A 17,616-nucleotide genomic window follows, 5' to 3' on the forward strand; every position below is an offset into this window, starting at 1 on the left:
GTATCCTGGTACCACCCAACATCTGTAGTGCTAACATTGGCAAAAAACTGTCCTGGTATAACAATGGGGCATTTGAAGTATTTTAAATTTTTCTCTCTCTCCTCTTCTTTCTCTCCCTTTTAGAATGTGGAAATGGTGCAATAACTTGTAAAGTTACCATTCAAGTATTTCTCAATCTGTTTTTCTTCATATAGAAATTATGGCTATCTTTCTGTCCAGTGCAAATCTCTGAGCCAACTTGGGCTTTTGGTTATTCCAGACAGGTTTTCCGTAACTCCACCACTTCCTCTACTGCTAAAGAAAGTATAATGAAATGCAAGTGAGCTAACCTTGATTTTCTGTATTTTTAAGAGTAAATCATTTACAAACTCAGTCCTTTAATTATGACTAGTAAAAAACAATTTCCTTGCAACACGCCTCTCTACTGATTGCAACACCATGCTTGAGAGCCTCTGTTCTTACAAATTAAAAGGCACTGCCAGAATTTTTGTTTTTGTTTTAAATTTGCATCAAGTAACAGTGTGCTTGGGATTATTTGTTTAAACTACAAAGGGTTGCTTTAATTCTGTTCATTTTAATTCTTTTTTACTTTCAAAAAATTCTTTTAACCTCATAATTTAAAAAAAAAGTGCTATATTGAGAACTGTATGTAACTTGACTGATTATTTTGGCAATTATAGCATGACCAACTCATCTCAGTCAGCCTGGGACTTTTTTACTTTTAGCACTGAAGTTCCATATCCTAGGAAATCCTTCAGCTCTGGGCAAATGGGACAGTTGGTCACCCTGAAGCAGGCTGACATAAATTGAGAATGTATCTGGTAGGTTTTCAGTTGGTACATACTTTGATAATCCTTATATTTATGCAGAAATCTTGGACATCAATCTAATGTTCTCAGCTAAAAACGAAGAGATCTCTCTATTGCTCAACTTGCCGATTTTCTAGGTTGCCATTATAGTGAGCTATCAAAAACACACATCTTAATCATGCCACTGCGTTGCACAACATGGCTTCTCATCCATTTCTGGATTAAGCCCAAACTCTTGAAAGTGGCTCATCTGGCCTTATTTAATTTAGTCCAGTGGTTCTCAAACTGTACTCTGGTAAGGACCAGCTAGATAATTTGTTAAAAAGGAAGATTCCCGTGCCCCTGGTTCAAAAGGAATGAGTCTGGATAGTAGCTAAAAAACATCTTTTTTTTGGTATTGTTTTGTTTTGTTTTTTAACAACAACAACAAAAAGATTACAGCGGGTCGTTGTGTTTTAGGTGGTCTTTGAACAATGTTTTGAGAAAAAACAACCTAGTTCCTTTTTTCTTTTCTAGGTTTAATCTGTTGCACTCTCTCCTTACACTGTATTCTCTGGGTTTACTATAATTTCTTTAGGCTTTGCAGTGTTCCAGGCCCTTAACACACATGCTGGGCCTGCTCTCTGAATCTCTCTCCTACATTTGTGGGCTGATCAGATTTCTACCTAGAAACCCCCTTCTTAGTGAAGCCTTTGCTGAAGCCCCTGTTAGAGTTTTCTCTCCCATTGCCTCCATCAGAACCCTCTCTCCTCCAGCCAGGTGCACATAGCATGACGTTGTACTTGCCCATTCCTTGTGTGTATCTCCCTTTAAACTAAAGTCCCCACAAACACCTCTCATTTATCTTATTTATGATTGTCTCCCCAGTTTCTAGTTCATTGTTGAACACATGTTAAGAGCTTAAGATTGTTTACTGAAGAATTAAATTACCTTGTTAATGGAGAGATTGGTGTCACACAAGGTCCTAGCTGGGCTAGAACCTAGACTTATACATCTGGTATTGGGTTACTCCCTTTCTGAGTCCTATTGATTATTGATATGTTTGGGTGCTTTTATTCTTGGGCTAAAGGAGTAGCAGGCAATTTGATGATTGGGAAGAATGCAGGGCCACCTGAGAGGGAGGCAAGGGAAAGAAAATATAGAGGGTTAGAGAAATGGCATTTCATTCCTTCCCATCTGGACATGAGGGGCTGGTCTGGAGCATGGGAAGAGAAATGGGCAGTGGCAGCTCCATCCAGGTCACTGCCTCAAGGGGTAGATGTGAGACAGCTAGGGGGGCTTGGGAACAAGAAGCCACATACACCCACCCCCAACACACACAGATGCACACATAACACACACATCACATACACATACCCACCCTCCCCGCCGACACACACACACACAGGGCTTCCCTGCCCACCATCACCAAGGACACAACTCTTTCCCCAGAGTGCTCTGGGCAGCTACCATCAAGGGCTGGTAGTGCTTTCTCAGAGGCAAACAGCAGTACAATTATCCTGAGCACTCAGGAATCCCTGATTCCCCTGGAAATCCCATGAAAAAAACAAAAGAGATTTGGTGATGGTATTGAAGGGAAAGTCACAAGCTGAGATCTTGTATTAATAAATGCAGACTGAACATTTTTGTAATTTGGACTTTGTGCAAACTGGACATTTGAATGTGACTGAGAATAAATCAAATCCAGCGTTTAGACAAAGCCCATCATGAAACATCAGCCAAGACAAGACTTTCTCATCATAGTGGACTGTGAGGTCTATGAAATGGGCTGGCTGCATTTTAACATTTTATTGCTTTATGGACTTTTTATATGTCATTTAACATGAAAGACACCACTATTCTTGACAACTGGTGGTACTGTGGAGTATTTTTCCAGTCCTTGGGAAATTTCCACTGAGTCAGTGTACAGCAGGTCTTGATATCAAATCTGTTTTTGAACAACTAGCATTGACCTTGCTGGTTGTGACACTAGTGATGAGCTGCCACATTAGATTGTGCTGAGTCCATATTAGCAGCTTAGGGAGCGGGGAAGGGTGAACACACAGCTGATTTCTGCCTGAGAGAGTCTTAACAATTGTGTGGATGGTAACTGGACAAAGATTCAGTGGGAACTCTACACATTTACTCAAAATGATATTAACATCCTGTATTAGTTCGGTCTCACACTACCGTAAAGGACTGCCCAAGACTGGGCAATTTATAAAGGAAAGAGGTTTAATTGACTCACAGTTCTGCATGGCTGGTGAGGCCTCAGGGAACTTAACAACCATTGCAGAAGGGGAAACAAACACATCCTTCTTCACATGATGGCAGGAGAAGTGCTGAGAAAAAGGGGGAAAAGCCCCTTATAAAACCATCAGATCTCGTGAGAACTCACTATCATGAGAACAGCATGGGGGTAACCGCCCCCATGATTCAATTACTTCCCACTGAGTCCCTCCCAGGACACGTGGGGATTGTGGGAACTACAACTTAAAATGAGCTTTGGGTGGGGACACAGCCAAACCATATCACATCCCCTGGTGAATGCTCTTATTATGCTACTTGGCGATATGCATATGTACTTCCTGAGCAGTTTCTTGAGCTAAGCATCTCACTTTGTACTGGCAACAAGAGGAGAATTTAGTATTTCTATAGAGGTGCCTTGAAATATGCCTTAAATTTTGGAAGACTAAAAAAAAATAACATAAATAAGTAGCCATGATGGACATTTCCTAATGAAATAAAACGTAGTAGTTTAAAATTCTGAGTTCCCTATTATTGGATATTAGATCAACTTACATAATTTCCATAAAAAATTTTGGTGGGCTTGGTCTTTATATACAATTAGGCATTGAACCTCCACCTTGTGCAGTTGAAAGTCCACATATAACTTTTGCATTCCCTGTAACTTAACTACTAATGGCCTACTGTTGACTAGAAGCCTATCAAAAGCATAAAGAGTTAATTAACACTTTGTATGTTGTATGTATTATATACTCTGTTCTTACAATAAAGGAAGTGAGAGAAAAGAACATATTGTTAAAGAAATCATAAGGAATAGAAAACATAGTTAGGTTCATTAAGTGGAAGTGAATCATCATAAAGATCTTCCCTCTTGTCATTACACTGAGTAGGCTGACAAGGAGGAGGATGAGGAGGGGTTGGCCTTGCTGTCTCAGGGATGGCAGAGGTGGGAGAAAATCTAAATATAAGTGTACCCACACGGTTCAAATCCATGTTATTCAAAGATCAGCTGCAATTGTAAACTGTTTTTCAAAATAGGGGAGTGTTATTTTGGAGGAAAAAATATCAATGTAATTAGAAAGGTGGAGAGACCAACTGGTGACCGAGTGATAAATACATTTATTTTAAAGATCACACATTTAAAATTTTTTAAAAAGAGAAAGAGGGAGAGGAAAGTGTTAAGGCAAATTTACTGCAATTTCACAATGTTAATGCAAATTACATTGAATGTTTGAGAGATACCAGAACTCTCATAAATGTATAAGGCCAAGGAAAGCTTATGCTTGACTTTCAACTTGGGAGCAGGAAGAGATGCCAAGTGTGATGAATGGGAATTCCAGAAAACACAGAGAATTAGATGGCTTCAAATTCTGATTAGAAACTGGAGAGAGGATTGTGGCTGTCTGCATTTTAGCAGAAAAGGCAGCCACAAAATAAAGTAGTTCCTAAGACCACAAAGTAGGTGAGTTATAGATGAGAGGAACAAGCTCACAGAAGAACCCTGGGTGAGAGTGGTTATCTATAAGTCAGTCAGTGAAATGGAGAAGCAGATGCTTCTGAAACAGGGTCAGTTCACTGATTTCTGCCTCTAAACTAGCACACCCAACCATTACATAATCCAGTCCAATGGAAGAAAATATGTGTTTATTTCTAAGCTCAAGCCAAGAGTTGGGTGTGTAGGCAGGATTTAGAGGCAAAAATGATATACCCCATTAAACCTTGAACATAGGAAAATAACTCTGAGAATTAAAATGTAAACACATTTAATGAATCCCATTAGAAATATGCAAATTTATCCTAGGGTGTAATTCTTAAAATGGTGGCAGTGGTGAGCTTTTTCCTAACCACTACCATAATGGAATCATCTTGTTTTTTAACCACCCCATCACACCCCTACCTAGGTTCACTACTATCATTTACCCAAGTTATTGTGGTAATGTGTCATTCTTTTCAGGTATGCTGGGGTGTGGGGAAAAACAAAAAACAAAATCCTGTGATTTCCCTTGTCTCCAAGTGACTGAATATCTATAGATTTGCCTGGAATATGACAAAAGGTAATAGATATAAAGAAAGAATGTAATGGCAGTCAGCCATGGAAACTGACACTGAAAAGGTTAAGGAACAGGGATAAGCAGCAGTACTCTTCATCCATGCACTGTGCAGGGCCACCTGACCTACGATTGAGTTTCTTGCAGGTTTAGCCCCATACATAGAGATGAAGGTATATAGCTCTCAAAGCTTAATGACAGTCAGCCTAACTAAATCCTCTTGCTTTATGTGATTCCATGCTCAACAAATGATACCATTTCTTCAAGGAATACTTTTACTCCCAATGTGATATATCTATGGGTGGACCATACTCAGCACACACAGATAACCATTCCAGTAGCATTTTGGGCCACATTTTAAGTAAATGAATTGGCAGTGTGGTTTTCTATACATTATTCTCTGTGAGCTTTATTAACATAAGTCCATCCTTGAAATGTGAATCATTTCTTTATGGGTTGACAAATTTAGTTTCTTTACCTTAAGGGCTAATGGTCAGACCCTTGATGAATTTCCAAGTTGATGTCAGCTTTGTGACTTTTGGTTGGGTGACTAGCCTTCCCTGGGACATAGAGCTTGTAGCTTACCCTTATTCCATGCCTCAATGTGTTGAGGGGCAGAAATTCCTTTCCGGGCACAAAGTTCTTAGGGGTTGTACTTAGAAATTTTATTTGTTAATAATACATCTGTTTGTAAGATGTAAATGTATAGTTACATTCGACTTAGGGAAAAGGCTTACTAAATTTTCTCGTTGGGGAAGGTGTAGTGGTAGTCAGCTTCCAGTGATCGTCAGTGTTTATACCCTTCTGTAGTCCCTTTCAAGTGAATGAGGGCTGGCTTGTGTGACAAATTATACATAGTGGAAACAGTAATGTGTAACTACTATAGTTTTTTTGTCCTCATTAAAACTCATGTTGAAATTTGATTTCCAATGTGGCAGTGTTGGGAGGTGGGGCCTGGTGAGAGGTGTTTGAATCAAGGGAGTGGATTCCTCATCAATGGCTTGGTGCTGTTCTCAAGGTAGTAAGTTCTTGATCTCGTGAGACTGCATTAGTTCTTACATGAATGGATTAGTTCCTGAGAGAGCAAATTGTTATAAAGCAAGGTTTGATCCCCTCTTCACACATGCCCCCTTCCCCTTTGACCTCCTCCACCATGTTTTGACATAGCACAAAAGACCTCACCGGAAGCTAAGCAGATGCTGGTGCCATGCTTCTTATAGAGCCTGCAGAACTGTGAAACAAATAAACTCATATTTTTTGTAAATTACTTGGCCTTGGGTATTCTGTTATAGCAATACAAAATGCAAGAAGACAGTAACTTCCAAGACAAACTTATAAATTACACTGCAACTTCCACCTTGATTTCTTAGATTACTCAGTCTGGGAAGAGCCCGCACCATATTTTGAAGCAGTCTTATGTAGAGGCCCACATGGAGAAGAACGTGCTTGCCAGCCATATGTTTGAACTACCTTAGAAATAGACTCTGTAGCCCTGGTCAAGCTTTCAGGTTCCTATAACCCTAGCCAACACCTGATTACAACCTTATGGATGCCCCTGAGTAGGGGCTACCTAATCAAGCTACTCTGGAATTCATGACTTACAGAAACCATGAGAGTTGATAAATAATTATTGTTTTAAGCCTCTAAGTTTTGGGTGATTTGTTATGCAGCAACAGATGACTAATATAGAATTTGGTACCTGTAAATTGGGGTGATGCTGTAACAAAAATAGAGAGCCCAGAGGGAGGAGCCAATAATCATGGGAAATCATTTTCAGGCAGAAGTAGGGCTGAGCCCTAATCAAGAAGTTGGCAACATGTGCCCATCTATTATTTCAGAACTGCTATGGATCAATGACTTCTGTGTATTTCCTGTTTCACCCTGTTTAAATGAGATTGTCTATAGTGGTTATCCTATGCCTGTCCCACCATTTCATATTTGGTGTGTTTGGGGCAGATAATGTGTCTCTTTATTTCATAAGTTTTTAGATTAAGAGGAACCATACTTGAGATTTATTTGAAGAACTGCACACCTGATGATCCTCATCTGTACCTGGACCTCATCTAAACATCAATATCCTGGACTTTGAGCATGAGTTAATGCTATAATGGGGTTAGAATTTTGGTGGCCTTGGTCTGGGGTAAGTGGTGTGTGTGTGTGTGTGTATGTGTGTGTGTGTGTGTGCATGTGTATCGCTGGGCGTCAGAAAATGGGCTATGGCAGTTAGCCTGCAAGGGGGCCCCTAACAATCTGCATCTTCGGGTATTCAGTCCCCTTCCACACTGAATCAGTATTAGCCTGTGTGGTCAATAAATTGTGACCACGTAATTTAATGAAATGGTGGTGTGTGTCTTATGAGGTTGGTCATAAAAGGCACTGCAGCTCTGAGGAAAGCCAGCTGGTGGTATGTAAAGGCACTCAAGCATCCCTGTGGAGAGGCCCACATGGAGAAGACTTCCCAGCACCAACTTGACAATCATGTAGACCACATTGAAAATAATTTCTCAATTTCCTTTGGGTGACTGCAGCCCCAGATGACCTCTGACTCCAACCTTGTGAGAAAGCTTGATGCATAACCACCCAAATTAGCCATATTTGAACTCCTGACCGAGAGGAACCATAAAAACTGATCAGATTAATATTGTTGTTTTAAGCCATTAAGCATTGTAGTGATTTGTTTTACACTGGTAGAGAAGTAATATGGGGTATAAAGATTAATAAATATGCTTATACACTTCTTCTTTATTTACTTAGAACAAATTCAGAATAATATGCTGGAAAAGTTTGGGTCACAATCTTAAACAATGCCAAGAAATACCAGCATTGAAATGCAAGAAGGGAATGTCTCTCTTTTTTTTTGTATAAAAGATCCCGTTAATTTGACATTACCAAAGGATTCATTCATTCACTTACTGAGGGGTTTTATATCTGATACTTTGCTAAATAGTTTGCATGCATTGTCTCATTTATTCTTCATAACAACACGATGATACAGCTAATATTATTATTCCCATTTCTTGGATGAGGAAGTTGTTGTTTAATGTGTTGAATGGAGTGATTCAAGGATTTACAGCTATTAAAGATCAGGTCTTCCTGACTACAAAACTTGTAGAAATTGTGTCTTACCTCTTTATTTGAAAATTGTATTTTGGGGAAGGCTTGAATTTAAAATATAGAACATAGGTTCTAGCTCTCCAGGGTCTATAGTTAGAGTGTCAAGAAGGTTTAAGCTAACAATGTAAGATCTGTTTCATTCTTTAAATGATTTTTATTTCAAAATTGCCATTGTTAATTTGTGTAATAGGAATCACATAGATCACACTCTGGTAGTTATACAGGAAGATAAATGAGATGAGTCCATGCTACAACTAATGACTTCTGGGCCTTGATTTCCTGCTTGCATTTCCTAACTGAAGACACTTACTGGGATCGCAGGCTGTCACTGAAGTTAAACAAAATAAATCATGGATCGTAAAATTAAAAACAATAAACCGATTTTATGGCTGTTTTGTTCACACTGTAAGAGCACTGAGCATAATGGTCACGGCTGAACCAAGCTTAGATATTGCTAAGGCCAATTTTATGCCTTGTCATGCTTTTCATTTTCCTTTGCTTCAAGCTAATGATAAAACAATTGGAAGATTGCTTTGAATCCAGCATATCACTACAGAAACTTTAAAGAAGAGAATATATTAGTGTAATAGCTCAATAAAGCAAAATTCAAATGTTCCTTTTGGCAAAAGTTTCACTTAATTTTAGCCCAAATTTTCCAGGATACTCTTCAAAAGGTAATGAATTGGCAAATTATTTGGCATTTCTAGTTGCATATTTAAGTGAAGATAAATCTTTATGGTTTTTATATCAAAGTTATGAGTGACTATTCTCTTCTGTTGGAAATTAAAAATCCCTCTATCAACCACAAGCAAGAATGGTATAGGTATAGCTGTGTGTGACTGTGTGTGGGTTGGGGGGGAGGGAGAGGAGTTATGGGGGCATTCAGGAAGGCAGAGGTAGTGTGGGGGAAGAGTCACAGAATAGAACCATAAGAATATTGAAGCTCAAATTATTGTTAGAGTTGGAAGGAACTCAGGTATGGGAGAACACTCATGTGTTTCTAAATCAAATTAAATCTCCTGCCAATTGAGCAGTAGATTCTGTCTCAGTCATTTTGAGTACTCTAGGGTCATCAAAAAAACCTAAAATGCTGCCTGAAAAGTTGGGTTGCTGTTGATATCCTCGTGGTCCATGCCCAACAGGTCCTCAAATGTGGATGGCTCCGTTGTCCCAATACCAAGTAGGCTATGAATGGTGTTTGCCTGAGCTGGGAGCTCCAGTTCCTAGGATCTAGCTTTCTGGATTCACCACACAGCCATATCTTTTGAAATTTTTTGCTACCTTTCAAAGTACTGCAAGAAAGTGAGACATGTACCCTCACCGCCAATGGGACCTTCCATTCTATTCCCTTCCTAGGAAAACATCGAGCTTCCCACTGTGGCTTCCTACCTTTCCTTCCCAAAGCATCCACCTATTTTCTTGCCTCTCCATGAACCATAGCTTAATCCCCACAAGGAATCCAGGCTTTCTGTGCAAAAGTCAGGAAGGAGACAGGAACAGGAAGAGGACAGGGATGTTTTCAGGAAATGTCTGTAACAAAAATCTCCACTGAGACCAGCAGCACAGAGCACCTGGCTGCCTTTTTTTTTTTTTTTTTTTTTGGAATGGGGTGGTGGTAGGTAGGAACAAAAAAAATGCAGGGATAAACAAAACCTAAATTAATGTCTCAATTTGTTAACCCATTGCACTATCAGAGTACAGACTCCTGGCAAGAAGATGCCAAAATTGGTAACATGTCCAGATTGGCTCCAGTCCAGCAGAAGTTCAGTTGTTGAAGAATATGTATAAAGTCTTCTTAAATACTGTTTGGCCACACCCATTCATTAGTCTGGGCATACTTCCTTTAGGGAGTACCAACCAGTGCCCTCTTTATTTTATATTAAGGGTCAGAGAGGATGAAGTTTGATGAGGCACTTCAGGGGGATTTTCCAATGGGTTTGAATGAGTCTTAGAGAAAATTGTATACTCCAAACTCCTTGGAGAAGAGCTTCCTGAGATAAATGTTAAATCTGTATCAGAACAGAGCACAGCTCTTGTCACTGTTTGGTGCCTGGGTCTGTTGCTGGAAAATTCCTCTTGCCTTATGCTATCAAGAGAGCTAGCTAAATTCTGGAGAAAGCTGCTCATAAAACTGATAAGAGCCCTCTGTTAAACAACCTAATTTGAACTTTATCCCAGAGACCTTGAGAAACAGGGGCTGCACTTTTATAATCCAGGAATTGAATATGGTCCTGCACAGTTGGGTAACATTTGACCTTGAAACGTCGTTCTAAAAGTCATGTTTCCCCCTTGCTGGCTTTGCTGTTATCTGTGCATCAGTGAACACTTTATCATGGTAACGCTTCAGGAATGTGCAGAATAGTTGAGGAGCTTGAATGCCACAGCAGTTTCAAGTATACTGGGCTCTTGTTACCAGCTCACTGGGTCGGTCGCTAGAAGACTGCTATAGCACATATGCTGCAGAACTGATGTTCATTACCAGGTCACTTTCAAAGTGTTGGCTAACAAGGCTGTAGTTAGTTCTTATTTTTCTCCTATGATTTCTGTTTTCAATAAATTTGCAGTCCATTTGGACAGGTAGAATAAACAGGGCAAATAAAACCATAGAAGAATCATTGAGTTCTTCCTACTTCTTATTATACGAAGGGCATGGTATGCATTTTCCCCTTTAACATAACATGCAAAATCCAAGAGTCTGGAAAGGTATTATTCTACCCATTTTGCACATTAGGAAACTGAGGCTCACAGATGTGAAGATAATGACTCCAAGTCTAACAACTAGTAAATTATAGACCTAGATTCAAACCCAAGACTGTGATGACAAACCCCAGGTGCTTATTAAGCACTGGACTCTGTTAAACAACCTAATTGGAACTTTATCCCAGAGACCTTGAGAAACTGGGTCTGCACTTTTATAATCCAAGAATTGAATATGGTCCTGCACAGTTGGGTAACATTTGACCTTGAAATGTTGTTCTAAAAGTCATGTCATAAATACTGTTTGGCCACACCCATTCATTACTCTGGACATCAGATGTGCCACAGAAAATGCCTATATTTTTATTTTGGCTTCGGGGGAACTATTAAATGTTTGCAAAGGAGTGCTTGAATTTGGCTTTAAAAACTGGAGTACCATAATGCAGTGCTTAATAAGCACCTGGGGTTTGGCATCACAGTCTTGGGTTTGACTCTAGGTCTATAATTTACTAGTTGTTAGACTTGGAGTCATTATCTTCACATCTGTGAGCCTCAGTTTCCTAATGTGCAAAATGGGTAGAATAATACCTTTCCAGACTGTTGGATGTTGCATGTTATGTTAAAGGGGAAAATGCATACCGTGCCCTTCGTATGATAAGAAGTAGGAAGAACTCAATAATTCTTCTATGGTTTTATTTGCCCTGTTTATTCTACCTGTCCAAATGGACTGCAAATTTATTGAAAACAGAAATCATAGCTTCTCTTGCTTTACATTCTCATGCCAAGAAGAGTGCCAAGGACATAGCAAGCAGTCAATAAATATTTGTTAGTTCCTGTTATTTCTTTTGAAATTATTCCACTTTCAAGCCAGTTACACAGAACACTTCTTCTTTGGTGATGATCAGACTAAGACCTTCGTTTTGTATGTTTGTTGGAAAGCCATAGAGTGTAAATAACACCGGAAGATTTTTTTAAAGTCTCTGTGTCTGGTGGGATTTCTTAAAAATTTGATTCTCTGCATTGTAAGGACTTTTGGCAGCAGTAAAAAAAAAAAAGTACTTGAATGCACACAGGCATAGAGTTCTTAAACCAACATTCATTATTTTTGACTTTCCAGTTAGTGTGAGCACTTCATGTATCTTGATAATTTGCTTAAGGGACAATATGCACTTCTAGCCTACCTCTGTCTTTGCAACTTCATAGTTATCAATAAGATCCTGAGTGAAACTGAGCTATGCACCCACACAATCAACACTTTGGCAGTAGTATCTGCAGGGTGGAGTAGAAGCAAGGAAGGGGGTTGAAAATAGGACAACCTCCAGGGCCAAGATCTACAGCAGCCCTGTGGCTGCCACAATGCAGATGTTTCTTTTTTGTCATCACTCTAACTAGAAAGACTGTATGAGATTCCAAGGCCAATTTTAGGCTTTTTGGAAGGACAAAAAAAGCATCCTTCATCAAATATTAGTAGATGCTTATGACTGGTTCATATTTTTAATTTCCTAAGTTTCTTAACATATTAGGAGAAATGGCAGACACCACACCATTCAGCCTGCATGGAGAGCAATATGTGACATATTTTCTCTGTAGAATTGAACTAAATTTAGACTTGAACTAATAACACTACCAGTCACTTTGAAGAAAATCTAACCTTTGGGGGTTAACGTTGAAAAGGAAAAGAGAAGGGACGGGTATTAGCTTTTTAAAAATTTTTAATATAATTAAAAAAATTTATAATAGGCTTAGATTTACAGAAAGTTTGCGAAGATAGTGTAGAGGATTCCCATAAGCCCTGCACCCAGTTATTTACTGTATTATTAGCATCTTACGTTAATATGGTATGCTTGTCAAAATCAATGAGTCAATACTGATATGTTATTATTAACTAAAGTCCATATATTATTCAAATTTCCTTAAATTTTACCTCATGTACTTTTTCTGTTCCAGCAACCCATCAGGATCTCTCTTTTATTTATTTATTTATTTTTTGAGACAGATTTTCGCTCTTGTTGCCCAGTTTGGAGTGCAATGGTGTGATCTTGGCTCAAATGGTGTGATTTCCACTCCTGGGTTCAAGAGATTCTCCCTCCTCAGCCTCCCTAGTGGCTGGGATTATAGGCACCTGCCACCATGCCCAGCTAATTTTTTTTTTTTTTTTTTTTTTTTTTTTTTTTTTTTTTTAGTGAAGATGGGGTTTCACCATGTTGGCCAGGCTGGCTTCGAACTCCTGACCTCAAGTGACCCACTTGCCTTGGCCTCCCAAAGTGCTGGGATTACAGGCATGAGCCACCATGCCCAGCCCAGGCTCTCATATTGATACTAACATTTTTGAAGAGCCAATTTAGTACCAGATGCATTTATGTCATCATTTCATTTAATTTTCATACATAGTATTTAGGTAGGCATTATTTTCTCATTTTAAGAATGACACAACTGATATCAGAGAGGGTAATTGACTTTCTCAGAGCAACTCAGAACCCAGGAAGTACTGAAGCAATGATTCATATCCAACCCATCTGGTCCCAATCCCATTTTTTTTCTTCTCGTATCTTGCTATCTTTCTCACTTGCAGTACAATGATCAAATTTATATTTGAAACACGTATTGCACATGTAGTGTTGCATTCACATTTTGGAAAATAGTTATACAGGAGATTCCCTACTTGCTTTAATGCAAGTAGAATTGTTTGTAAGACTTTCCATCTGATTTCTCACAGCCAGAGAGACTTATCTGAGCTGCAGAAATCTAAATTAGAGCTGCCAAAGAATAATTGGTCATTGAATGATAGATGACTTATTGCTATAATATGTTTAATAATGCCTTGTTATTGAAGGTTCTATATTACAGAAGATGCATTTCAACTTCTATTTCACTCAGAGGTGATATAAAAGAATGCGAGCCATATTTTGGGTTGAGTCATATATTATTAGAGGTTTTTTGTCTATTTTTTTCTGAGTTAACAAGGTTACTCACAAAAAATTCACACCAGAAACAAAACATATGGTCATTGGAAAGGGAATTCATGGGACTTCTCACAATCTTTAGTTATTTACATCATACTTCATTACAATTCAGTTACATGAAATCCCCATTCTAGAGTTTCAACTCTTCTCAAATATACAATATCAGTTGTCCTGTGGTTGACAGGAAAATTGAGCCTTCAAAAATCTTGAATGTGCTGGAGAAAAAGGTAAAAAATAAACACAATAGGATAAACAGCCATTATTTTAAGCAGAATCTTTTTCTCTCACAACTGTAATTCACCTGCTTAACAGTAATAATTAAAAGGATCTAAAAATAGTCCTATAGGAGCCAAAGGTTTCAGTAACAGATTAGAATTACTGGATGGCCATTTCTTGTGGTTAATAGCAGGTCTATTGTGTTGACTTAAAACATAAAAGGGTGATTATTCCCAACAGATATTTTCTTCTTTACGTAAAACACGAAAGTCTAAAAAAAAAAAAATACTGACTGTTCTTGGTAAGTAGATTTTAATTTGTATCTACATAGTGTTCTTCTCACTTCATTAGGCTTAGAATCGGTGACTGAACAGCACTGTTTGGGCAGCCTGCTGCCTAGTTGGTGATGTCAGAAGCAATTACATTCACAGATTTAAGATTTTGTTATCACACATATCCTGTCTTTAGTTATCTGAGTGGACAGCCCCATCAAGGACAATATGTATTTCATCATATCTTTCTTGTGTGATTTTAAAAACAGCTCAAGGATCATCCCCCTTTGCACAACAAAAATGCATCAGTTGGATGAATGGTTAAATAGAGCCATCCAAATTCAGAAATGTACTTCTTTTCCTAATTTCAAATTATTTCTGTAGAATAAATGTTGAGTACATTTACCTGCTTTCTTTATTTTGGGCTCATGGCCCCTGGAAGAAGGGGATTGATACCTCCTTTTTTTTTTAAATTTATGGCAGAAACCTAGAAATCATCATAGATTTTAGCTTGGCCTTCCTCATTCAATTAGAGACTAAATCTTGTGGAGTTTCTTCTTTGACATGTATCATTTCACTATTTCTTAATAGCTTCCACTCCTAGTTTAGTTTTTTCTTGCCTGAGCTATTATAATAGTGTTCTTATTGTTTTGCCTAATTCTTTCCTTCACACAGTCACTGCAAAGAAAGGTTTTGAGAAATGCAGATTTGACCACAGTTTCCCTAATTTTCAACCTTCTGAGATTTCTTATTGCCTTCAGGCACAAGTGCAAACTCTCTCCATGACCTCACTTTTCTAATGTCTTCTCCTGGGGGCATGTATACTCTGTAACATCAGGCTGTTTCACACTTGCTTCTACCACGTCTGCATCTTGTATTTTCTGTGTCTTTGTCTCTTGAAGAACAAATAAATACACCTCCTTTAGGACTCAATATCATGTCACATGCTTTCTGAGGATTTTCCTGACCCAATGGGACAAACATAACCACTCTTTGTTCGGCTCCCTGTGCATACCTCTTTCACGACCCTGTAATATATTATGATACAAATTGTCTACAGGTCTGTAGACTCCCTACAGATTTAGCTTTTCATATTTAAGACGTGAATCATGTGTTTTTTTCTTTTTAGGCACACTGATGTTTGAAAATTCCTGATGGTCTCAAAGATCAATAAATGTGTGAGCCACTGTCACTGTGGCTAACCATGTGCTTGGCTTAGGGCAGAGATACTCAAACTTACTGAATGTAAGAATTGCCCAGATGTTGGATGATATTCAAATTCTTGGAATGCATTCCCAGAAATTTTGATTCAAAAGCAATGAGGTAGGATCCAGAAATCCATTGTTTTCACAGGCACCCCAGGTATTTGTGACACAGGTGTATGAGGAATAAACATTGAGAAACCGACTTTTCCAGTTATCTATTGTTGCGTAACCAACCACCCTCAGGGACATAAACAAACTACTTGGAGGAAATAGAAAACAACTGTTTATTATGCCCATGGATTCTGAAGTTCTGGAATTTGTACATGACACAGCAGGAATGACTTGGCTCTGCCCTATGATGTCTGGGGAAGGAGGGAGACTCAGATGTCTGGTGGGTACCTGAATGGCTGAGGACTGGAATAGATGGGCTGTAGGATCTCTCGTGTTACAGTTTTCTTACTCACATCCTTGATTCTTGGGCTGAGATGAGTTAAAGACTGGGTTGAGCAGAGGTGGTCAACAAGAGCACCTACATGTGGCTTGGACTTCTCAGCGTGGGAGCTGGGTTCTGAGAGGGAGCACTCCAAGAAAGTAAGCATGCCAAAAGAACTAGATAGAAGCTGCTTTGCCTTTTATGACTTGGCTTTACTTTGCTCAAACTGCTGAGGTGGTCTCAAGCCCACCCAGATTCAAGGTATAAGGCATATACTCCCCCCCCCCCAATGGAAGGAGTTTCAAAAAAAAGGATAGCAATGTTTTAAAACTGCCATATCGATTTTGAACTTTGACTTATCTGTTTATATATCAATATAAACATATATATATATATGTTTTCTCTACTGGATCTGTGAGCTGTTTGAAGATAAAGATGGTATCTTATTTAGTCTTGAACCCTCAGGATCTGGTACAAACCTTGGTGCTTAATATAAACTTGGTAAATACTTGTTGCTTTTAACTTATCTAAAGGTCAACAACCATAACCCTTCAATTACTGGGTATTATGGAGTATTATTGATCTAGAGACGCTTCTTCAGCAAGAAATTCTTTGCAAAAGACAGGGACTTGCCTCATTAAAGTTGACTGAATGTTTTTTTTATTGCTACTTGAATCCTAGTTGTACTGTTTTGTGACTGTGATCTTGGGCGAATTACTTAAATTCTTCATACTTCTATTTACTCTTACTCATCTCTGATGTGGGGAAAACAGTGGTATTTACTTCAGAGGTTGGGGGTAAGGAACAAATGAAATACATAAAGTTCTTAGATAAGGACAGGTAGTGGAGTTGAATAGAAAAGCCCCTTCTTGTGAAGATATTATCATTCTTACAATAGCCATTGATGACTACAGTTAATCAACTACTAATGTGAATAAGAGTTAAATTATTTCAATATAACCCCATAAGCTTTATTTGTGTATGTAGGTATGCACATATATGTTGATATGTAAGTAGTTTTATAAAAGTATGCTTTTTAGCAAAGCATATTTACTCACCACATTATAAATCGTAAGTGAACAGCTCAAAACATTCTTACAGTGGATATATTTATGTAAACACTACGTAAATCAAGAAAAAGAAGCTTCTGTATCCCCAGAAACTTCCTTGTCATTCTACCAGTCATACTTTATCAAGAATATCTACTCTTCTGACTTCCACGACTACATTTTTTTGGCCTATTTTTGAATTTTATATACATAGAATAAGATAGTAGGTAGTCTTTTGTGCCTGCCTTTTTATTTGTTCAATATTATACTTGTGAGATTAATCTATGCTGTTGCATACAAGAGTATTTCTTTCATTTTCATTGTGGTGTAGTATTCTATTATTTGTACATTCCAATATTGACTAACATTTGGGTTATTTCCAGTTTTTGGCTACTAGGAAGAATGCAGCTATGAACACCCTTGTGTATATCTTTTGGCACTCATATGTATTCGTTTCTTGTGTATGTAGGGAGGAAAAAAATTTCTAAGTCATAGAGTAAGACAACTAGGTTTTCTGTTTTTCCTTGCTGTTCCGTAGGGTGAAAATGGTATATATATATACACATACATATATCTGTGTATGT

This window comes from Pongo pygmaeus, chromosome 5 (genome assembly GCF_028885625.2).
Source record: "Pongo pygmaeus isolate AG05252 chromosome 5, NHGRI_mPonPyg2-v2.0_pri, whole genome shotgun sequence".
Classification (NCBI taxonomy): Eukaryota; Metazoa; Chordata; class Mammalia; order Primates; family Hominidae; genus Pongo; species Pongo pygmaeus.